This window comes from Chiloscyllium punctatum, chromosome 32 (assembly GCF_047496795.1).
Source record: "Chiloscyllium punctatum isolate Juve2018m chromosome 32, sChiPun1.3, whole genome shotgun sequence".
Taxonomy (NCBI): Eukaryota; Metazoa; Chordata; class Chondrichthyes; order Orectolobiformes; family Hemiscylliidae; genus Chiloscyllium; species Chiloscyllium punctatum.
In genome coordinates, this window is record NC_092770.1 from 65,193,372 (window position 1) to 65,219,123 (window position 25,752).

At 43.4% G+C, this 25,752-nt stretch overlaps 1 protein-coding gene across 9 annotated transcripts in view; it reads left to right on the top strand.

Annotated features, from left to right (window-relative positions):
- Positions 1–25,752, top strand: part of cntn1b (contactin 1b) — a 750,295-nt gene that overhangs the window by 241,819 nt on the left and 482,724 nt on the right. The window contains exon 2 of one of the 9 annotated variants that reach the window (XM_072552562.1): positions 13,858–13,900. The exons of the other annotated variants lie outside the window; for them this stretch is intronic. The gene's annotated coding sequence lies outside the window, so the exon portion shown is untranslated. The remainder of the gene's footprint in view (positions 1–13,857; positions 13,901–25,752) is intronic. 9 annotated transcript variants of the gene reach the window in all.

A 25,752-nucleotide genomic window follows, 5' to 3' on the forward strand; every position in this document is an offset into this window, starting at 1 on the left:
AGAGAGAGCCACTATTTAGCAGGCAGGTCATATCGTTGGCTCTAATATTACTGGAAGTCTGGGGGAGATCTGTCCTCATTCGGGATGTAATAGGTAAAGGAAGGAGTTTAATAATATCTGATGTTGAGCAGGAAGCTTGTGCAATATTGTTAGCAATTGGTCAGTGCGTTAAAAGCCTGTAATGTTTGTGTGCTGGCCATAAAACCCACACCAGCTGAATTAAGTACTGTTTGTATTTTGCCTGCCCTTCACGATACTTTCTAGTGGACAAATCCTAGAAGTTCCTATTCCTGCTTTTCCAGCTCCTTTTCTGGTCATCCACCGAATGTGATGGAAGGTGTCCGAGACAATGCTACCAAGGCGTAACTTCGCAGCAATACCCTGCTCACTAATCTTCAGTTCTGCCAAGACCGGTCAACTCTTGTCTCTGCAGTTTTGGGCCTGACATGGATCGAGTTGAACTCTGCAACTGAAGTGCTTGTGATCACCCTTAACACCAAAGCAGCATTTTAAGTGTAACATCAAGGAGACCTCACAAAACTGGAATCCAGGGAAGAGCATTCCATTGTTATACCTAGTACAAAGAAAGATAGTCATGGTTTTTGGAGGTGAACTCATTTCAGTTCCAAGATATTTCTGCAGGAGTTTGTCAGGGTGGTCTCCTGGGCCTAACCATCTTCACTACTCCATCAATGACCTTTTGGGCCGTGAGAATGTTAGAAGTGGAGATTGTGCAATCTTAAGCAAACATGTTTAGCACTATTCATGACTCCTCAGATATCGAAGGAGCCCATGTTCCAATACAGCAAGACCAGGATGATGTTTGGGTTGACAAGATAACATTCACGCCACACCAGTGACCGGTAATGACCACCGCCAATAAGACAGGATCTGACCATCTTCCTTAGATACTCAATGGCGTAACCCAAATCCCTCACTATTAATATCCTTTGCGAGAGTTATCATTGACCAGAAACTGAACTGAATGAGCCATACAAATATTGTGGCTACAAAAGCAGGTCAGAGACAGAGCAATTGTGCAGCTTGACTTGCTTCTGAGTTCAAACTGCAATGTAGGCGCCTTGCCAAGGTTTATTGGTACTGGAGAATTTAAGTGGCTTGTTCTCATGCTGCTGTGTGGCACTATGCTATGTCAGTGTCACACTGACCCCATGTGCCAGAGGCTTCTTTGGCTAACACACTGCATATGTGACAATCAAATGGCCCTGTCTGAGAAGAGTGAGTCCTTAGTCAATAGCATGGGACAATAGTCAGTCAGGGTGTGCAGCCACATTTTTGTCAAGTGCATCATCCAGTCTCATTCGAATGGGTGGGCCACAGCCAGTGCTGGAGATTTGGACAATAAACCTCAAGCAGGGAGGAGCATGTTAACCGTGGACGTCAGTGCTGTTGGGGTGAAAATGAGAAACACAGACAGAAATTTGGAGCCATTATGCTGGGGCATAGAGCAGATAGTAACTGAAAGTGTGGCACTCCAATTAGAATGGTATGTTGTGATGTAGCATTGGATACAGTGAAAGCTAATATAGCATGAGAAGGTCTGTGTACTGTGTGACCACATGAGTAATATGGTCATAATCACCACTACCCTGGAAAAGCAAACAATTGAATCAGATGTTGTTCGTGATTGTACAGGAACAGGAAAGTCCTTCTAAGAGGTCTACCTAAACTGCAGTCGTTCAAGAAGGCAACTCACCAGCTTCTCAAGGATAACAAGGGATGGACAATAAATGCTGCCCTATCTAGCCTCTGACACATCTTCAATGAATAAAAATAAAATTAACCTTCTAACCATAATTCCTTGTTATATTAGCAGATTTTCCCCTTTATTAAAAATATACAAACAATTCTTTTAAAAAAATCAAATGCAACTTTTTTTTTGCATTCAACTCCTAAAGTGATCCAAAGAAATAGTTCATTTTCCAATTCCTTATAATACAAATGTTCCTCTTCAACGACAGATAATTATTTCTTTGAGTGTGCATTCTCTCTTTGTAAATCAAGTGTGTGGTTGGTGACTTGTGTAAACCCATTTTAAAAACTTCCTTTCTTTGCAAAATTTCCATCACATTAGCAAGGTCAAATTTCAACCTTTTTCTCTGTAATACCCTTTGAACGAATATTGTCCCAAAAGACCCTGATTTTCTACATGACATTCAATGAGCAAATTATTCTTAGATTACCCTTTGTATAGGATTTCCTTCAGAATATTAGATGAGTACAGCTCCAAGCTGAATGTTTGTTTATTATTCTCTCACCATGAATATGATAAACCCTGTTATGCGAGAATATCCATCCAGAAACACTGCAAAGGTAACTAACCTCGTAGCTTCTGGATTACGTCACCTGGGAGATCTGAGTGCACATTTCTCTGAATTTAGATGCTTCAAATTTTTTGCTACTGGGACTGCTTCGATGTTTTATCATCGGAGTTGTTTTCAGTAAGTCCAGGATACTGACATGGGAGACAGACTGAGTACAAGATGAGTTTGACTGACCCAACTGCTGAACTAGTGTGTTGGATGTAGATCTTCTTTCTGAGAGGAATTGGTTATGTTCATTGTGATGTGATCAACGTGATCTAACTAAGATTGCTGATTCAAGGTAACTCCAAACTTGCCCTTTTGATAGCTAACTCTGAATATTTTGAACAAAGAAAATTACAGCACAGGAAACAGGCTCTTCGGCCCTCCAAGCCTACACCAATCCAGATCCCCTAGCTAAACCTGTCACCTATTTTCTAAGAATCTGTACCCTCTGTTCCCTGCCATTCATGTATCTGTCCAGGTACATCTTAAATGATGCTATTGTGCCCACTTCTACCACCTCCAGTGGCAACGCATTCCATGTACCCACCACTGTGTGTGTATGGACTTTTCCATGCATAGTTCCCTTAAACCTTTCTCCTCTCACCTTGAACTCATGACCTCTAATAATTGGGACCCCACTCTGGGGGGAAAAAGTTTCTTTCTATCCACCCTTCTATACCTGTCATGATTTTGTAGACCTCAAACAGGATTCCCCCCCCCCCCCCCCCCCCCCCCCCACCTCCATCTTTCTGATGAAAATAATCCTGATCTGTGATTTTCTCCATCCACTCGAATCTATCTACATTCAGCTGCATTCTCTGACAACCCCCTTCACTACCTCCTACTCCACAATCTTGGTGTCATCTATAAATCATGAGATATTTGTGTTAAGAGGTCTGCGGTGGATACTTTTGTTTCACAACTGACCTGTCAAGGCCATTAATGCTCGTAATCGACAGAGGACGTGGGCTGTGTGAGCACATTTTGTGAGGTTCTCTGTGCGATTTTTTTTTTTTTTTTTTTTTTTTTTTTTAAAAATTGAACTTTTCACTCCTGCAAAGTATTTAATTTACATGAGTAATCATAGATCAACCATGGCCTGAAAAATTTGGTTTAGAAGTTATTTGCTCCTTTTAATCCAAGCTTATGCTTAACACTGATAACTGATATTATTTTGAGGGTTGACCTATTTTGAACATGGTGGTTTAAGCATAAGAATTGGAGCTTTAATCTACAGTGCCTTGTCTTCCAATATTACAAGGTTTGATTGCAGTAGGTCATCTGTCATCATGGCTTAAGATGGCAGGGTGGTTCGAACACCATTTGGTCACTGCCTGACTGGCCATATTTGACATTGGAATTCACTGCTGCAAAGAAAAAGATGGCAAACGCAAAAAAGTTTTCTTCCTACAATCCTGAAAATTTCCAACATCTGCGGTGAGGGAAACAATTCATATTTCTCATTGTTGTAAACTTTTTGCTTGTTTTTTCTCTCTCATTCTCTGTCTTGACACTGTCTGACTTGCTTGCTGTTTTTCAACATTATCTGTTTGTATTTCAGATTTTTAATATCTACCATCATTTGCACTAATTTCACAGAATCTCTACAGTGTGGAAGCTAGCAATCACCCACAAAGTCCACACTGACCCTCCAAAAAGCATCCTACCCAGACCTACCCTCTATCCCTGCATTTCCCCTGGCTAACCCACCTAGTTTGCAAATCCCTGGACACTTCAACACACGATCATGCTCCCATGCCCACATGTCTGTCCTTGGCCTGCTGCAATGTTCCAATGAAGCTCTACACAAACTGGGCAAACAGCATCTCATCTTCCGACAGCCTGCCAGTCCCAACATTGAATTCAACAACTTCAGATGATTATCCCATCTCGACCCCTCTGTTTTCATTCTGCTCTGTAATTTTATTTCATTTATTTAATTACCTTTTTTAAATATTTTTTTTCACTGTTCTGTACCTCTTTTATTTCTTTATTGTCTCTCTTTCTTTCTCTCGCTCCCCTCTCTCTCATCATCTTTTTCCTCTCCTCTTCCCCTTTTGCTACCCTTCTCCCCTGTTTTCCATTTTTGCCTCTGCTTCACCCATCACACATATTTTGTCACATAGCACTGGCTTCAGCCTTGGTCATTCACAGCTCCTAATCTCCCTATAATCTCTCTATGCGCTGTCATTATCACCTCTTTATTGCTACCTTTTGCTTCTGAAGCCATGACTCACCTTCTCTCAGCCAAGTATAAATACCTCCCTATGACTCCTTTTTTTAGCTTTGACAAAGGGTCAGTTAGATTTGAAACGTCAGCTCTTTTTTCTCCTTACAGATGCTGCCAGACCTGCTGAGATTTTCCAACATTTTCTCTCTTGATGGCTACAACGTCTGGCACTGTAACTGAGCTGGGAATTTGTGTTGCTGGTTTGAATCTGCCGCTTCCGGTTGTCAGTTCCAGCTGTCCACTGCAGTGGTCGGTATATTGGGTCCAGGTCGACGTGCTTATTGATTGAATCTGTGGATGAGTGCCATGCCTCTCGGAATTCCCTGGCTGTTCTCTGTTTGGCTTGCCCTATAATAGTAGTATTGTCCCAGTCAAACTCATGTTGCTTGTCATCTGCGTGTGTGGCTACTAAGGATAGCTGTTCGTGTCGTTTCATGGCTAGTTGGTGTTCATGGATGCGGATTGTTAGCTGTCTTCCTGTTTGTCCTATGTAGTGTTTTGTGCAGTCCTTACATGGGATCTTGTACATTACATTAGTTTTGCCACTACAAATGCCAGAGGAAAGATCACCGAAGCGCTTCACAGGAGGCTCCCAAGCACTGAGGATGTCACCTAGACAGGGGACGAAACGTCTGCAACACAAATTCCCAGCTCGGCGAACAGAACCACAACAACAAGCAACTGAGCTACAAATCTTCTCTTAAACTTTGAACTGTAACTGAGGATTATACTCGAAGAATTGAGGAAGCTGACAGAAACTGGTATCAGTTTTTAATGAACCATAAATGACTGTGGACTACGGATAATACAGCAATGCAAATTTTTAAAAAAATCTTTCTTTTTGGCTGACTTCAAGCAGAGTGCACAACAAACATGCATTCACAGTGCGGAGACTTGTTTTTATCCGACCTTTTATAATCTGAGATGATTGATGTGGTCACATTATTCTGCACGCTTATCTGTGCTCACAGTTGCCAAGCAAGTGACTGATGGCATCTTCGTTTGTGAATACTTGTTTGTTCATGGGATGTGAGCGTCACTGGCTGGGCCAGCATTTATTGCCCATTCCTAATTGCCTGTGAAGGTGGACCAGGAGTCTATCCCATCTGGGAATGCAGCTCAGGATATTTTGAGATATCAAGCAGAGTTTATTATGTGTCTCTTGAAACAAATAGCTAAAACTTAGGAACTGAAAACAGCCGAGGATGTGAGGTAAATTTGTAGTGGTATCTGCAGCCCTCAGTGGATACGGTGTGACACTCCTGGGGCAGGCCAACTGGCAGGTGTGAGTGGACCTCCGCATTCATTTGAGGGGATGCATAAGAGGTCTAAAGCTGGTGAGCTTACTCAGTCAGAGAGGAACTACCGCACAGACCTATTGGCTGATGGAACTGCTTTCCCATTCTTGGAATTTGCTTTTTTTTTTTAAAAAAGCCTTCAGATCACATACTACTTGTTTGGTGTATTGTTCGTTATTCATATTGGGAATTGCCATATACAATGTTATAGGCAAAAGTGAGGACTGCAGATGCTGGAAACCAGAGTTTAGATCAGTGGTGCTGGAAAAGCAGAGTAGGTCAGGCAGCATCCGAGGAGCAGGAAGATCGGCGTTTTGGGCAAAGGCCCTTCATCAGCTCGATTCCTGATGAAGGGCCTTTGCCCAAAATGTTGATTTTCCTGCTCCTTGGATGCTGCCTGATCTGCTGTGCTTTTCCAGCACCACTCTAATCTAAAAAATACAATTATGTTTAAATATAGCTGAATTTATTGTTCAGCCACATAGCTTTTAGATTACGGTCCTCTTATCTTTCATGGATGAGGGCTGCAGTTAATTGAAAAGGCAGGCTTTACAAATTACTTTAGTTGGTTAACGTTATTTGAGGTGTTGCGTTGTTCTTGCCTGTGAAATGGTGAGGAACCAATTAGGATCAGTTTATATTCTGCAGTGCATCGTTTGTAATTGCCTTGCCCTTTCCAAAGCTTTTAAAAGTATGGTTGCAATGTTGATAACACTCCATTTCCACAGTTTATTTGTTTTAATGGACGTGATTTTCCAGATAGCAGGGAGCATTGTCTGACTTGCTCAATCTTGTCTTTCTCTGCGGATTGCAAAGAGTATTATTACAGTATAAAACCAATATCTTATGAATGGAATCTCAATTTCTGGCAGTGCTGCTGTTGAGAGGCTCATTTTAAAAGACGCGAAATTGACTGAAAAGACCAGCCAGACTATTTACTTTATCTCATTGTTGTGATATCTTCATTTATGATAGATCTGTCCTTCCTCCATATCTGTCAAAGCATGTTGTTATAATTTTGTCATGAACTGTAATCTGCTTTTGAAAATGGATACAATCAAGCTTTTAAACGTGTCTTCTAAAAGTCACATAGCTTCTATTGTGTAGGCAAAGTAGACAGTTGGTCTTGCTGAAGTCTGTTCAGACTGTGTACCTCAAGAATCAACCACAAAGTATAAGAAATTAATCATGGATTCCAGCGCTGTCCAATCAATCTCAAAAGATAAGATCCTCAGTTAGGAGGCAAGTAACATACCACAGAATTCGTAGCTTCTGACTTGGTCTTGTAGCCATTTTACTTACTTAGTTTGTCCAGCTGAGATTCTGGTCAGTAGTAACCTTCAGGCTGTTGATGGTGGGTAATTCAACAATGTGAATGTCAAGAGTGATGGTTAGATTCTCTCTTGCTGGAGATGGTGATTGCATGGGATTTTTGTGGTGAGTATGTTACATGCCACTTGTCAGCCCAAACTTAGGTATTGACCAGGTCTTGCTGCATTTGAGAATGGACTGCTTCAGTATCTGAGGAATCGTGAATGGTGCTGAACATTGTGCAATTGTCAACAAGCATCCCCATTTCTGACTTTGCAATAAAGGAAATGTCGTTGAAGCAGCTGAAGATAGTTGGGTTGATGACACCACCGTGAGGAATTCCTGCAGAGCTGAGGTGACTGATCTCCAAAAATCATAACCATCTTCCTTTTGTGCTGGGTATGACTCCTACCAGAGGAGTGTTTTCCCCCAGTTCCTGTCGACTCCAGTTTTGCTTAGTCTGCTTGATGCTCAGTCTATTGCAGCCTTAATTCAGCTGTTTTGTGTCAGCTAATATTTGGACCAAGGATGTTGAGGTCAGGAGCTGAGTGATTCTGGCAGAACCCAGACCAACATCAGTGAGTAGCTTGTTGCTCATCAACTGCTGTTTGTTAGCACTATGAATGACACCTTTCATAATTTTACTGACAATTGAAAGTAGGCTGATGTCAATGAGGGACTGGTTTGGATTTGTCATTTTTTTTGTCATACCTGGGTAATCTTCCACATTGTCAGGTCTCTACCAAAGTTCTATCTGTACTGGAACAGCTTATTTTTATGATTTGAAGGAAAAAAAGTCTCCTTTTTTAAAACGTGTTTGTTTGGTTCTGGTAAATAAGGGAAGGAATTATTTTTAAGTTAACCTTGTAACCAACCAAGGAGGTGGTTGTATAAAGAAAGGAGCCAGTTTGTTCCTCCTCCCCTATCTGGAGCTATTTGGAATCATTATGAAGTGGGGAACCTTGCCCAAAGTTTGGCTGTAACACACACTACCTGCATCTTTGGCAAGATAATCTCTCTTCTAGATAAGAAGAATGCTTCTAACTGTCTCTTTTTTTTTGCCCTTGTAACTGCGCACTCTCTGGTCCTTCTTCACATGGCCAGTTGACATAGTTGCTTCATGTAAACAAATATCTCTTTTATTTATGATTTTATATAACTTGATTTTGGCTTAAGTCTGCACCTCTCTGGGCTGGTGCCATTTGTCTTCAGTAATAGTCAAAGTCACTGGATTGGAGGAAGGAAGGCCTGATGAACGTTCATGCATGTCAGGAGGGCAACATTGCTTCAGTGTCACCCAGAGTTCCCTCTGTGCTCAGTCAGGGCTGGAAGCTGCAACCTTCTGACTTTGATCTGATGGTATTACCTTGGCTCAGTTGATATCACTAACAGCACTCCTTTTGGCTCACAACTAGCATGTGCGTTGTTCACTAGGATCTAAGAAGATTGTACTGTAAAACAAACTGTCCTGTCTCATCAATTGAATGCATCTGATTATTCAACTCTATACCAATACATCAATGATTCAATTTGAGTAAATGTTGCTATTCAAGTAGAAGTAATTCCTTTGCTTAAGAGCTCTGGATGATGGTTCTTCAGTTGTCTTTGTTCATAGCTTCAATTGTGGTATTTTGTTGCAACAAATTGACTTTACTTAGCTTCAGGAACAAAGGAAGCTGTTGTATGCCAAGACACCTGAAAGAATTGAAATACCAAAACTGTAGTCATTGTCATACTTTACAAGAGAACTTAACAAAATACTGAATGATTTTAAAAAACCCTCTACTGACTATACCTTGCTGAGTGTTGAAGAATATTGATGGGAAATCATTAATTTGTCATGAATGTACTGACAGCATTTCCTACTAAGATAATTTTAAATCTTTCAAAAAACAAGTATGTTTGCAAGAATTTCATTTAAATTTAGCACACTACCACATCTCAAAAGCACTATGCAACAAATTACTCCCAAATTAGCATGCAGAGAATAATGGTGGCCATTTTATGCAGCATCAGGCTCCCACTGGAAGAGGAAATGACCTGGGAGTTGCAGTGGGAGAGGGACTCCCTGAGATTCTTGTAGAGAGAGGAGGAAAACTTCTTCAAGGCAGGCATCCTTGCAAGAGGATTCGCAGTAGGGTTAAAATCAACAAGGTAAAAACAATGACTGCAGATGCTGAAAATCAAATACTGGATTAGTGGTGCTAGAAGAGCACAGCAGTTCAGGCAGCATCCAACGAGCAGCGAAATCAACGTTTTGGGCAAAAGCCCTTCATCCTGATGAAGGGCTTTTGCCCAAAACGTTGATTTCGCTGCTCGTTGGATGCTGCCTGAACTGCTGTGCTCTTCCAGCACCACTAATCCAGTATTTGATTTTCAGCATCTGCAGTCATTGTTTTTACCCTATCCCACTGGAAGAGTCATTCTGTGCTTTTGGTTTTGGTCAGGATTGTGTCAAAACACGTGGCTTTACTTTTATTAGTGCAGAGAGATCTCTTAGCCAATCTATTGGAGCAAGCAGCAGGGTCTTGGGTCCACCCCTCAATTCAAGAATACTAACAGATGGATGCTGAGGCTTCTCTAAGCTCTTCCTTCTGGAGAGAGAAAAACATGCATTTGTGGAGCACTTCTTACAACCACTTCATGCCTGAAACAGTTCTACAGCTTGTGATGGATGTTGAGTGAGCTGGAATAAACATTTTGTATGAGCAATGCTGAAGTATTTTTTAGGTGCAGTCAATATTATATTGCTCCCACAAACAGCAGTGTGGTAAAGACCAGATACTCAGTACTTTTGTTATGTTGTTTTGTGGGGTAGATATTGACAAGGACACTGGGGAAGACTTTGCTTCTTTGAAATAGTACAGTTAAACTGCAGGTGGGCAAAACAGTATTTATCTGAAAGCTGCTACCTACGACAGTTTAACACTGCCCTCACAATTGTCATAGAATAGTTTAAAAATCACACCACACCAGGTTATAGTCCAACAGGTTTGATTGGAAGCACACTAGCTTTTGGAGCGACGCTCCTTCACCTGATGAAGGAGCTAGTGTGCTTCCAATTAAACCTGTTGGACTATAACCTGGTGTTGTGTGATTTTTTAAAATTTACTTTGTACACCCCAGTCCAACACTGGCATCTCCAAATCATGTCATAGAATAGTTCAGCCTTCTAGGCCTCCCCATACTCTACACGCCTGGCCCCATATAACTTCTGTGTCAATCCATGCTCCTCTGTCCATCTTCTGTCTGCCTATTCCCATCCTGGTCATCCCTTTTAGCCCCATATTACTGTCAATTCATCCCAATCTGTGTAATCACCGTTCATCTCCATAGTACCTGTATCAACTTCTTGCTGATTCATGCCAACCCAAAGTTTTGACTCCTTTCCATGTCCCTTCTAACCTCTGTACAAACCCATGTGCCCCATACAGCCCAGTGCCAAGTTACACAACCTGTGCACACCTCCCCTTCATCTTTGTTCATACGCTATGCATCCTAACTCATCCAATATCCATCATGATGCAATGAGCTCAAATTTAGGTTCTGAGCATGTATTAGATGTTACTGTATAAAGATGACTCTGATGACCCATTCAATGCATTTAAGTCTCTTCAACTACTTTCACCCTTTTAAAAACAAATACTTGTATTCACAGCCCCACAGCAAAGGCAGCTAATCCCCTTAAAACCTTGGAACTTCCTTTATGGAAGGGGTCCAGCAGAAATGTCACTCCACCAGTAGCCACAGGTTTATGCTGGCAAGCAAGCAATTGGAAACTTTACATATTGAGTCCTTTCCACTCTGAAACAGAGTTTATGTTTAAACTTTAACGAACTGGGCGTTTAAATAAGTTGTCAGTTCCACAGACATTATCTGCCATTTATTCATATTTACCCTTAAAAATGCCAATCTTGCCAGGAACAGAGGAATTTGATGCAAATGTGCTGAACTGGTCAGTAATAAAGGCAATCCCCATTTCTATTTAGATGAAGGAGTTCCTGTTCTCCTTTTTCTGAAGCTGCCTTCCAGAGTTTTGAGGGACAGGAACCCATCATATGAAATCACCCCTCTTCTATATTTAATTGAACAACTGGTTGTCTCCTATCTGACGTTAATTTCCCAACCCATTGATTGATAGCATCTATTTTGCGTGATGTGTCCTCTACTTGACTTTTGCCTCATTTGGAGACTCTCATTCACTAGCCATTTTACTTCATTTGAAGAGGAGGAAACCTCAAAAGTTGCAGCCTAGTAAGAGTGTCCTTATTTTATTGTTGTTAAGCTCCCCACGTTATTTCATCTGTTTTGCAGAGTTTTCTACATTTATGGTCTGCTTTAAGTCATTCTCTCTGCATTTAGCAGTTTTTCTTTAAGAAGAATGAATGAATTTCTCTTGTGCATTATTTTCAATTAATTTTTTCCCAGTGCGTCTCCTCAGCATCTTGTCTGAAATTATGCCAACACATCAGACCGCAACAAAAGTGATGGAGGGTTTGTTGCTATGACAGCCAGCTCTCTCCATATACAACATTCAGCTCAAAGAACTTGACAGCACAGAATTGCTGGTAACTAGGCAATGATCATGTCAGGCCACATCATAACATTGTGCTATGATAGTGATGTTACCTGGTGAAGATGTGGTGAACAGGCATGCCATGATAAATAACAGAAACAGCATGTGATAAAGCGTGATCCTGCAATCTATGGATTTAGTCAAAGCTCTGCACTTCTGCCACATTAAGTTAAATGGAACAGGAAGCTCCATTCAGATAGACTTTCAGATGCAAGGTCATAGTTCCTTGAAGGTGGAGTCGCAGGTAGACTGGGTAGACAAAAAGGTGTTTGCAAGGTTTGTGAAGGTTTGTAGCTCAGGTTGAGTTTTAAGGTGTAGGTTTGATGTTTGGTGTGCTTGCCTTTATTGGTCAGGACATTGAGTATAGGAGTTGGGAGATCATGTTGTAGCTGTACAGGACAGTAATTAGGCCACTTTTGGAATGCTGCATTTATTTCTGGTCTCCCTGCTCCAGCAAAGATGTGTGCAACTCAAAGATACTGAAAAAAATTGACGATGTTGTCTGGTTTGGAGGGTTTAAGCGATAGGCAGAGGCTGAATAGGCTGGAACTATTTTCCCTGGAGCTTTGGAGGCTGAGGGGTAACCTTTTATAGAGGATTATAAAATCATGAGGGGCATGGATTGGGTAATAGCCAAAGTCATTTTCCAAGGGTAGGGGAGTCCAGAACTAGAGGGCATAGGTTTAAAGTGAGAGGGGAAAGATATAAAAGGGACTTGAGAGGCAACTCTTTCATGCAGAGAATGGTGCCTATCTGGAACAAGCTGTCAGAGGAAATAGTGGAATCGGGTACAATTCCAACATTTTAATAGGCTTCTGGAAGGGTATATGAATAAGGAAGGGCTCAGAGGGATATGGGCCAAATGCTGGCTGATGGGCCGAGGTTAATTTTGGATAGCTGGACGAGTTGGACCAGTTTCTGTGCTGGATATCTCTGACACAAGATCAGCAAGAAAAGGCAAGGCTGTAACATTTACAACCATCATCAGCCAATAGTGCTGAGTGGGTGACCAATCTTTGCCTCATGATGCTGTCCTCAGCCTCCCAGATGCCACTTTTCAGCCAATTCGATTCACTCCGTGTGATATCAAGAATCAGCTATAATTGCTGGAGACTGCAAGGGCTGTGGATCCTGACAGTATTGTTGAAGGCTTGTGGTCCAGAGCTAGCCATGACCCAAGCCATGCTGTTCCAGTATGTCTGGAAAAGTGCCACGGAAAGCAAAACTAATCAACACCTGCCAATTAATGCTTCAAACATTGGCAGTGCTATCAAATAATACTTGTTCAACAATTGCCTGTTCATCAACGCTTATTTGTGTTCTGCCAGGGTCACTCAAATCCTAACCTGCCTATAGCCTTGGTTCAAACATGGACACAAATTGAATTCAAGTGGTGAAGTTTCAGTGTGGCAACAAGGAATGCGAGAAAGATGAATGCGAATAACCTCAGATTGTGAAGGAGTATCAAGTACAGGAGGACCTGAACGAGGTTCAGGCATGTGTCAGGAAGGACCACGTAACATTTTGCACCATACACAATGGCAGGCAGTGACTATTTCGGACCGTCTCTTCTTCTTATTTCCTGGACGGGCAGCAAGTGGTATATCTGAGCTGGTTGCGCAATTTAGGATGTGCTTTTGGGGTCAGCATGGTGGCTTAGTGGTTAGTACTGCTGTCTCAGCACCAGGGACTCGGGTTGGATTCCAGCCTCTGGTAACTCTGTGTGGCGTTTACACATTCTCCCTGTGTCTGTGTAGGTTTCCTCCCACAATCCAAAAACGTGCAGATTAGACGAATTGGCCATGCTAAATTGCCATAGTGTTCAGAGATGTGTAGGTTAGGTACATTAGTCAAGGGTAAATGTAGAATAATTTAGGGGAATGGGTCTGGGTGGGATACTCTTTGGAGGGTCACTGTGGACTTGTGGGGCTGAATGGCCTGTTTCCACACTGGAGGGATTCTATAAATCTTATCTTCAAGACTTTAGAGTCATCGAGTTGTACAGCATGGAAACACCTTTTTGGTCCATCTTGTCCATATTGACCAGAAATTAATCTAGTATCCTTTTATCATGACTTATCTGAGATTTACTGTTGTTTTGATGCTTTGCAGCTCAAACTTCTAGGACCCTCCAAGGACTGAATGGAATGTCAAGGTGGGTGAGGCATGTATTCTCATAGGAGGTGATTCTATTCTATGTCTCGACTTAAAATCAGCATGTCAGTGTAGTACAGGCATTCATAGTAGGCTGGTGTGATCTTGGCTGAGTTCTTGACTGGTAATAGTTATTCCCCAAACACCACCAACTGTGCATGATACTTTGCTTGATGAAAGGGGTGGGGAGCAGGGAGAAATGTTTTAACCATTGTTGTGACACCTGTCGTGTGGCGACCGTGGAGCTTTGTGAAGTGTGAAAACAAGATGACACTTCAGTGTGCTGGGGTAAGAGCAGTGTGCTGCTCCCTCAGTCAGTGCAAAAGTTGTAGTTATGTCTTAATTAATGTTCCTTTTATGATACCCTCGTTAATTTGAATGCTGCAGAATCATTTCTTTGAAGCACTCATACTCCCATCTTATTCAGAGGAACAAACACCTTGTGGGATTTGACTGAGCTTCATTTCTCTCTTGCGCATTTCAAAGGAAATGTCTGAGGGTGGCAAGGAAGCCTTTTAGCTTTTGAGAAGAGTCTGAGGCACCATGCAGTGCAACAAACAACTGTCAGAAAATCATCCCCTTTTTTTCGTTCAGTTTGTTTTATCTCCCTCCTCTACAGACATGCACACACTATATGTATGTTTCGGAGAGTATGGTACTGGAAAAGTACAGCAGGTTAGGCAGCATTTGACGAGCAGGAGGATCAATGTTTCGGGCATAAGCCCTTCATCCAGGATTACTTTTCCTGATGAAGGGCTTATGCCCGAAACGTTGTTTCTCCTCCTCAGATGCTGTCTGTCCTGCTGTGCCTTTTGCAGCACCACACTTTTTCGATTCTGATCTCTAGCATCTGTAGTCCTCACTTTCTCCTATACATGTTTTCCCCAATATTGAACAGAACTGTGGCATGTCCACCTGGTGATTCACCCCAGATCATCAGCTGTTCTTTGCAAAGCGGTGATGTAAAATCTGCAGTGAGGAAATGACTGGGTATTGTGATAAGACATAGAGGCATCTTTATGGGAAACTATCTCAGCATTTGCCTAGTTTAAATTGGATTAAGAGCCACTAAGTTCCACATTGTTAGCTCTGCTTTATCTTCATTTTCCAAACCTGTTCTGAATGGAATGTTCATTAGAGATATCATTGACTGTTTTATCTGGGAATCTAATTTAGAGTCACAGTCATAGAGTCATGAGATGTACAGCATGGAAACAGACCCTTCGGTCCAACCTGTCCATGCTGACGAAATATCCCAACCCAATCTAGTCCCACCTGCCAGCACCAGGCCCATATCCCTCCAAACCCTTCCTATTCATATACCCATCCAAATGCCTTTTAAATGTTGCAATTGTACCAGCCTCCTCCAATTCCTCTGGCAGCTCATTCCATACATGTACCACCCTCTGCATGAAAAAGTTGTCCCTTAGGTCTCTTTTATTTCTTTCCCCTCTCACCCGAAACCTATGCCCTCTAGTTCTAGACTCACCCACCCCAGGTAAAATACTTTTGTCTATTTATCCTATGCATGCCCCTCAATTTTGTAAACCTCTATAAGGTTACCCCTCAGCCTCCGACGCTCCAGGGAAAACAGCCCCAGCCTGTTCAGCCTCTCCCTGTAGCTCAAACCCTCCAACCCTGGCAACATCCTTGTAAATTTTTTCTGAACCATTTCAAGTTTCACAACATCTTATAGGAAGGAGACCAGAATTGCACACAATATTCCAACAGTGGCCTAACCAATGTCCTGTACAGCTGCAACATGACCTCCCAGCTCCTGTACTCAGTACACTGACCAATAAAGGAAAGCAAACCAAACGCCGCCTTTTCTATCCTATCTACCTGTGACTCCATGTACAAGCAGCTACAAACTGCACTCCAAGGTCTATTTGTTCAGCAACACTCCCTAGGACCTTACCATTATCACAACTCCATGTGCATGCATCTGTCAAGGATAACCCCTTTTGCATTGAAACAAATTATGGATAATTTAATTTTTGCTCATGGCCTCTATTATTTGCTTCCAGTATGAATTAGACAAATGATTGTACAGAGAATGAGTTCCTCCCTGGTTGTAAACCTGGAATAAAGAGAAAGGGAGGAAGACCAGCAGGAAATTGGTCACGCCAGTCAAATGCACTTCCTGTGACTCTCGGCATTGAGGGGACCCCGTCTGCTTTGATCTTGAGTTTGGCTAGCCTTGTTTTGATCTGTACTTTGTATTCATGGTGTTGGGTTGTTTTCCCTGATTGTATTTTCAGTTACTGCATGAATCATAAAATCCTTAGTGTGGGAGCAGGCCATTCAGCCCACACTGAGTCTCTGAAGAGCAATCCCCCCCCCCCCTTTATTCCCTGTAAGCCTGCATTTCCCATGACTGATCCACCTAATGTATACATCCCGGGCAGACTATGGTCAATTCAGCAAGACCAATCCACCTAAACTGCATGTCTTGGTTCTGTGGGAGGAAACCCGGAGCACCCGTAGAAAATCCACACAGATATTGGGAGAATGTGCAAACTCCACACAGACAGTCACCTGAGGGTGGAATCGAACCCAGGTCCCTGGCACTGTGGTGACTGTGATAACCACTGTACCCCAGGAGATGTGATATTTGGGGTTGGGTAGTTTCCTGCCACCAATTCTCCTTTCCCTGTGCTGAGTCTAGGGCCGGCCTAATTACCAATGGAGAGAATAGACCACTGGTGAGTCTCAACAGAAGAGGGGGTACTTGTCGTACATTGCAGTAGGTCATTTACTTTAACTTGCTAAGTACTTTTTGAAGTTGTGCAGAATACATCTGCTCCCTTCAGGTAATTATGCACAACTCGAATGGCTCTGCACAAAAATTGGGAGACTTTGTCTGATTGGTTGGAACTTTGTGTTACATGAACATCTAAACCTTCAGCGTCGTTACCTTAAACAACATCTCTTTAATACATCTGCCTTCTGGACTGTGGGGAACTGTTTATTGGGACTTGTCCACTTTGACAGTGACTTAAAGCTCAGCTAATGTGTCAGACAGCTTTGCCCTCATTATGTTTCACAGACACACACAATGAAGCAGTGACTATGTTGCTGCGTGCCATATTTTATTGATGAATGATCATTAGGGACAATTAGTGGCTTAGTATGGAGAATCACTGACCTTTAGTGAACAAATGTCGAAATTCCTTGTGATGAATGATGCTTTAGCAATATCTGCACATCAGACAGGAGATAATTGCCAGGATAATTTAACTTCTTTGTTCAGTTGATGCTGCAATGATTTGTGCTCCCCATTACTTCCTGTTCAGCTGTAACTGAATTGCGCTGAACTGTCCTGTGTGTTGGAATTCAGACTTCTCTTTCTTCACATGCTGCCCATTTCTCCCATTGCATCCAGAGAAAAATTGTTTATAACTGTGTGTACAAAACCAATCAGGCACAAGGCTGGGTCCCAACATTCCCCCAGCCGATATCATACCAAAAGTACCCCATGCGCGCGCACACAATTCCCCCACACACTCTTCCCACATGTACTTCCATCACACATACCTCCCACACACCACCCCATGTCTCTCACCCCACCCCACGCGCACACCCTACCCCATGCATACACCCCAACACTCCCTCCCCATGCACCCATCCTCACCACCCACCACCCACCCTCCCACACAGACCCAACCACTCCTTACACACTCCACCGACACCACCCCCCCAACACAGATCCAACCACTGCTTGCACACACCACCCAGCCCCACACACATACACAGCCCCCATGAGTGCACATCCACACCCCCTCATGTGTGCACACTCACCTCACACCCTCACACCCACCCACCCCACACACAACACCCCTCACACATCACCCATCCCCGACACACGCACACAACTACTTCTACACACACCCCACCATATGCATGTGCACACTGCCCATACGCACACCCACCCCCCACACCTCGCACTGCCCCAACAGGTGCACACAACTACACCCCCCCCCCCCCCCCCCCCCCCAAGACCCCCACAAACTTTCCACACAAGCCCCCCAACCCTTCCAACAGTCCACCTCAAAACCACACACGGATCCCACACACACCCACACGCACAGCCCCCCCACGTGCACCCCCCCCCCCACACCCCATCCACACTTACTCCACCCACACACATCCACCCACACAACCCCACTCACACACATTCCCCAATACACACACCCATGCACACCCCCCTACACTTCATCCCCTCACAAACCCACCCATCCCCCAATACTCCCCCCCCCCCCCCCCCAGCCTCCCACACACACGCAGATACCCACACATCCCCCCCCCCCCCCCACCTGCGCACACAACTCCCATGCACCCCCACACACATTCACCTCCCACGTGCGTGCACACACACCCACCCCCAACACACACCTCCACCCCCTCTACTCACATCTACCCCCACACACTACCCAGCCCCCCCACATGCACATACATCTACCCCCCCATATGCACCAACCTTCCTTGACATACACACACACACACACACACACATACACATACACATACACATACACATACACACACAAAACCCCTGGGCCACAACAACCTTCCCCAACATCCCCACACCTCCCTACCCCACGACTACACTCTAGGGCCTATTTCCCACTTGTTTCAGTTTGACCATTTAAAGATTTAACCTTTTATAATCTGGATTATTTTTTGTTTCTATTCCCCACAGGTCTGTTTCATCTTCATCCTTGAAGTTCTACACACCTATAAACCTCAAAGATCTTGGAGCTCCTCCCCTTCTGCCCCTGTGCTCCACCTTTGGTGGCCAAATGTTCAATTGCCTCAGATTTAAACTCCTGAAATTTTGTTCCTAAATCTCGCCATCTCTCTGCCTTGATACCTTTTATCCTCCTTTGGTCCCTTGAACCTTCTGTTCAGCCACATGCCCCCATGTTAACGAATGCTTTTCGACTATGCTGCTCTTGTGATGCTGCTTTTGAGGTTTTACTGTGTTTGAAGTTAGGAACTCAGCAGAATATGAACCAGAGTGTTGGTGGTATCTTTGGTAACCATACCATTGTTATCCCGACAAGGGCCAATATCAGAAAATATGAGTGAAAGTTTGACATTATTAGTGTCCAATTAAACTGAATGTCAGTTCAGTTTGGCTGATAACGTTCCCATCAGTAAGTCATAAGACCTATAGAACGTAGAGTCAGAATTTGGCCATTCAGCCCATTGAGTTTGCTCTGCCAGTTAACGAGTACATGGCTGCCATGACTCAAGGTGGATAACATTTTTATTCATTTTTGAATGTGGGCTTTGCTGGCTAAGTGCACTTGAGTGGTATATTGAGGGAATGCACCATTGCTCAGACTTCATTTAAACAAAATATTAAATTGAGGCTCCAGCTGTCTATTTGGTTGTCGCGAAGGGTCCAACAGGCTGTTTTGTCCATCAGTTAGTTTACTGTGCGCACGTTGGCTACATGTGGCCGTCTACAGTGGTGGCAATTCTTGTGAAAGCATGTTCAGTGAGATTGAGAATATCTTGGAATTTCCTGAGAGTCCCTTGCGAAATTCCCAAGTTTAGAGTCTTCAAAGAAATGTGTTTGTCTTTGGTGACCTATCTGTGTATGTTTGAAAAGTAGGTCACATGTCACAAAGCAATGATGAAGGATTTGCCAGGAAAGCCTTGAATTAGGTATGGGTGGGGAACATTTCCTATCAATTCTATTCATTTGAACATGATAAAGAAATCCAGGGAGCATTCTCTGATTAGAATTTCTGGACAGCGGCATTTGTTTTCTTTCAATTTGCAGCAATCATTGTGTCACGAGGAATTTATGACCCCAAACTGATATTTATGTGCATTTGTGCATTAAGTTTTAGCACCAGGCTAGATGAGATATTAAAACAGGTGATCAAAAACAATTTTATTTGTTCTTTTTGTGTCTGCTGGGTGACCCAATTTACAGGCTGCATGCTGGAGAGGTTTCCATGGCAACAAGCTGATGTTGGATGTGAGGGGATTGTCAGCTCTCTACCTGACATCTTCACATTGGCTGAATGAATAATCTTCCCACTCTTCCCTTGCCTTGGCAAATTGAAGCCCTGAGATGACCTGACAAGTGGACATGCTGAGAGCAGCAGTGAGCGCACTCACTCCAGGGCTGAATAAAAGCTCCCGCTGAAGACTTGATTGTCTCACTGTTGATTTTCAGAGCTGTCTTTCGTACTCCTGCATGGTGCACTACATGCCATTCTTCATTCCAAGCGTATCTTATGCCGTCTTTATCATTTTCTCTTCAAAACTTCTTTTAAATCTGACTGCCGTCACTCAGTGTTTATTACTACCCAGTGCAACAGATATAATTAACTAATAGCTAAATGTTATTCTACTGACATAAGCCTTTATTGTTATAATCCGTATAATATGATGAGAGAGAAAGATGTCTATTAATAATAATTTTGATTATATTCACTACAGTGTGGAAACAAGCCCACACTGACCCTCCAAAGAGCAACCTATCCCCCTACATTTACCCCTGACTAATGCATCTAACACTGCAAGCAATTTAAATTGGCTAATTCACCTAACCTGCACATCTTTGGAATGTGGGAGGGAACCAGAGCACCTAGAGGAAACCCACGCAGAACGTGCAAACTCCACACAGACAGTGTGGGGGAATTGAATCTGGGTCCCTTGTGCTGTGAGGCAGCAGTGCTAACCACTGAGCCACCATGAGACCTAGATGAAGGCAGATACAGATGATGAAATTCATCATTGCTTCCAACGTGCTTGCTGCTTCTTCAGCCGATTTGAGGGAAGAGTATTTGTTGAACAAGATCTCAAAACTGGACAGCATTGATCCTTATGCTCCTATATGCTTACAGATTTGGATAACTCCCCACACACCTCAAAGCACAAAAGCCACGTGGTGCCTTTGCAGAGACCTCCCAAATCTGATGGCAAGGAATGTAGCCTAATAGAGTGCCCTCTCCCACACCAACTTGTCCAGCGTCAAGGTGCTGATCTCTCAAAACCAGCTCCAGGTGTTGACCTGACTGACAGCAGCATTCTGAAGTGACCACTCTACTTGGAATATGGCCGGGCCAGGAGACTCCCAGGAAGGCAACAGAAACCAGAGCATCCTGGAAGAGGGCAAAATTTTCTTTCGATCTGTGAGGAGACCCTGGTTTGTGACTTAACAAGTTGGAGAAAGCCCATCTAGGAAGGTGCTGTACACATGAAGAGACTATGGTTAAATGTCTTGAAACGGTTAAAAGTGGATAAATCCCCAGGACCTGATCAGGTGTACCCAAATACTCTGTGGAAAGCTAGAGAAGTGATTGCTGAGCCTCTTGCTGAGATATTCGTATCATCGGTAGTCACAGGTGAGGTGCCGGAAGACTGGAGGTTGGCAAACGTGGTGCCACTATTTAAGAAGGGCGGTAAAGACAAGCCAGGGAACTATAGACCGGTGGGCAAGTTGTTGGAGGGGATCCTGAGGGACAGGATGTACATGTATTTGGAAAAGCGAGGACTGATTCAGGATAGTCAAGATGGCTTTGTGTGTGGGAAATCATGTCTCACAACCTTGATTGAGTTTTTTGAAGAAGTAACAAAGAGGATTAATGAGGGCAGAGTGGTAGATGTGATCTATATGTACTTCAGTAAGGCGTTCGACAAGGTTCCCCATGGGAGACTGATTAGCAAGCTTAGATATCACGGAATACAGGGAGAACTAGCCATTTGGATACAGAAGTGGCTCAAAGGTAGAAGACAGAGGGTGGTGGTGGAGGGTTGTTTTTTTCAGTCTGGAGGCCTGTGACCAGTGGAGTGCCACAAGGATCGGTGCTGGGTCCTCTACTTTTTGTCATTTACACAAATGATTTGGATGCGAGCATAAGAGGTACAGTTAGTAAGTTTGCAGATGACACCAAAATTGGAGATGTAGTGGACAGCGAAGAGGCTATACCTCTGATTACAACAGGATCTGGTCCAGATGGGCCAATGGGCAGAGAAGTGGCAGATGGAATTTAATTCAGATAAATGCGAGGTGCTTCATTTTGGGAAAGCAAATCGAAGCAGGACTTATATACTTAATGGTAAGGTCCTCCGGAGTGTTGCTGAACAAAGAGACCTTAGAGTGCAGGTTCATAGCTCCTTGAAAGTGGAGTCGCAGGTAGATAGGATAGTGAAGAAGGCGTTTGATATGCTTTCCTTTTATTGGTCAGAGTATTGAGTACAGGAACTGGGAGGTCATGTTGGGACTGTACAGGACATTGGTTCGGCCACTGTTGGAATATTACATGCAATTCTGGTCTCCTTCCTATCGGAAAAATGTTGTGAGATTTGAAAGGGTTCAGAAAAGATTTACAAGAATTCGAGGATCTGAGCTACAGGGAGAATCTGAACAGGCTGGGGCTGGTTTCCCTGGAGCGTCGAAGGCTGAGGGGTGACCTTATAGAGGTTTACAAAATTGAGGGGCATGGATAAATAGACGGTCTTTTCCCTGGGGTTGGGGAGTCCAGAACTAGAGGGTATAGATTTAGGGTGCGAGGGGAAAGATATAAAAAGGATCTAAGGGGCAACCTTTTCACGCAGAAGGTGGTACATGTATGGAATGAGCTGCCAGAGGATGTGGTGGAGGCTGGTATAATTGCACCATTTAAGAGGCATTTGGATGGATATATGAATAGGAAGGGTTTGGAGGGATATGGGCCGGGTGCTGGCAGGTGGGACTAGATTGGGTTGGGATATCTGGTTGGCATGGACAGGTTGGACTGAAGGGTCTGTTTCCATGCTGTACATCTCCATGACTCTATGACTATCATGATAATGTGCCAGCGTGAAGTTAAGGGTTTGGAGGTGGCTTGGTAACCTCCACACAATGCATCTTCCATCTCAAATCCGAGCCTAAAGAGATGCAGAATATATAGGAAAAAAAAGTAACCCATTTTGCTCAGCAAATGTTATGACACACCACTGGAGCAGGTGGGACTCCAACCCAGGGATAGGGAGGTTACCACTTCACCACGAGGGGGAACTCTTAAATTCCACTATCTGCCATGGTGGGATTTGAACCTGGGTCTTCAGAACACTTAGTTGAGTTTCTGGATTAATAGTCTCTCAATAATTCTACGAGGCTATTGCCTCTCGAAGTCAATGAGGAGATGCAGGATGTAAAACCATATACAAACCCGTCCTCTCTTCAGTGGGTAACTGAGGGAGACAATCAGACAAGGTCCCAAGATTCCACATCTGTTGCTGATCAAATGATAACTGGCTGCACTGGCTCTAGCTTTGAAAAAGAAATCAGTTGGATTCTGATCCATAATTGAAATTGTACAACCTCTACTTTCATCCCATGACAACGCTACCGTGTACTTGTGGCCTTTATGGATTTATTTAACTTCTATTGAATTCTTGTTTGAGTCATAGATCTCTTGTATCTGTGAAGTGAAATGAATTTAGTTTTGATGAGGTTTAATTTAATTTGCCCTCTATGCTGACAGCTATTCTTTATGTACACATTGCAATGTTGTGACCTTTTCCTTCAATCTTTAACGCTTCGCACTGTTTATTTGTGCTGCGCATGAACCGTCTCCATTCTTGGCAGCAACGAGAGGTTTTCAGTTCAGCCTGCCTTCTGTTCAGCTGCCCTGTTATCTTGCTCAATATCCCTGAATTATGTCTGATGCTTGAGGAACAGGGATGGGTAACGTGAAGGCCATACACAAGCAGAGCCTGTGGGGAAGCTGAACCGTCTGGAAACGGGATGTTTTTCGACCATCCCACATGAAATCAGTGAGGAGCTTTCCTTGCCTCCCCACCCTGACCCATACACCTCATAGGGACAGGAGTAGGCCATTCAGCCTGTTCTGCCATTCAATGAGATCATGACTGATCTGTGGTTGAACTCACTATTCCTGCCTTTGGCCCATATCCCTTAATGCTTAACAAAATAACACACGTCTACAAGGATGTTGCCAGGGCTGGAGGGTTTGAGCTATTAGGAGAGGTTGAATAGGCTGGGGCTTTTGTCTGTGGAGTGTCAGAGGCTGAGGTGTGACCTTATAGACATTTGTAAAATCATAAGGGGCATAGATTGGGTGAATAGCCAAGATTCTTTCCCCAGGGTAGGGGAGTCCAAAACCAGTAGGCATAGCTTTTAAGACCAGAGGGGTAAGTTTTAAAAGGGACCTCAGGAGCAACATTTTCAGAGGGTGGTGCATGCAATGAATGAGCTGCCAGAGGAAATGGTGGAGGCTGGTACAATTACCACATTAAAAGGCATCTAGATGAGTATGTAAATAGAAAGGGTTTAGACTGATATGGGCCAAGTTCTGGTAAATGGGACTAGGTCAGATTAGGATGCTTGTTCGGCATGGATGAGTTAGACTGAAGGGTCTGTCCGTGTAAATGTCTCTATAACTGGTTTATTGTTAAAACAATTAACTGTCAGGCACTGAATGATCCCTAGAGCACCACCACTACCGTCACCTCTTGAAGATGCAATGGGACTTGGTTGACAGCAGGCTGGAAATGGGGTTCAGCTTTTCCTGGAATTGTTCATTTTAGCTATCCATGGAGTGAGCTATCTATGCAGTGAGTGATGTGTTGCAGAGTATCATCTTATTGCAGTAGGGCGGCTTCAGGCTACCCCATCAGGCTGCAGTGATGAGAAAACCCAGGAATTCCATCCTGACTCATGGTGAAAACCATTGGAAGGCAATGCAGCAGCGCAAGTTTCTAAAGTTATTTTTCCCTTGTGGCATTTCCCTTGCTGCTGACTCTACGCCCGTTAGTTACCATCCCGTTGTTTAAACCCAGTGACCACCTGTGTGCTCTTCAATGCAGAAGGTGTCCGAGCAAAACCCAATCTTATCGTCCTCTGACATGCATGCACAGGCAGAGGGACTTGGCATGGTGAGTTACACTTTGGAAGTAGGGATTCGGGTATTCTTGCATTGATTTGGAGTAAATGCCGTTGAACATATTGAATAAGACAGTAGTCTGATTGTTCATTGTAGAAGGAAGTATTGCAAGCTAACATATATACAGTTGTTGCAGCATCATTTATCAGTTAGCATATGTGAGGAGACCCCCTTGGAAACTCTTCAAAACACTTTGATTAGATTGCTAACTGTAGTATTTGCTACTATGCGTTAACAGCTCATAATATAACAGTGTGACTCTCCCTTCTCTTAACCACTGAGCAATTCAGAAAAGGTGAATTCTGTTCAGCACCACTAATCCAGAATCTGGGTTCCAGCATCTGCAGTCATTGTTTTTACCTAGTTACCGGATAAACCTGCTGATTTTGTTGATTGTAGTTGCTTAATCGCACTTTTTTATGTTCCTTCAGTGGTTTTGTTGAGGTTTAAAGTCAGAAGCCTCAGTGGCTGGTTTCTGCTCTTTTATTTAGAGAAATGCTGCTGTTTTGCTGAGATTTAAGTCACCTGTTATTCAAATTGTTGGATTATGCTTCAAGCTCCAATTAGTCAAAAAGTGGTTACAACTTGAAAATTGAAAATCTGGGGTCCTTCTGTCTGGACTCGAATTTAGGATATTTTAGCTTGAGGGGGTAAAGGGGAAGTGTGCAAGGAGAACAGCTGTATCTGGAATGAAAATTGCTTCAGAAAGTTCATGGCCACTGTCATGATTCTTGTGGGAAGAGGAGAGGGTTGTTCCCTGAACAGACTGTCAACTTTCCAACAAGCACCAAGACATTACTTGGCTGGTTGTGAGAAGGGTATTACCTTTGAAATCCTTCATGTATGGACTCTCCACACCACCACATGCTGCTCTTGTGGGGTGGTGGGAAGGAGGAGGGTAGAGACTGTCACAAAGTTTGTCCTGAGCAGCTCCCTG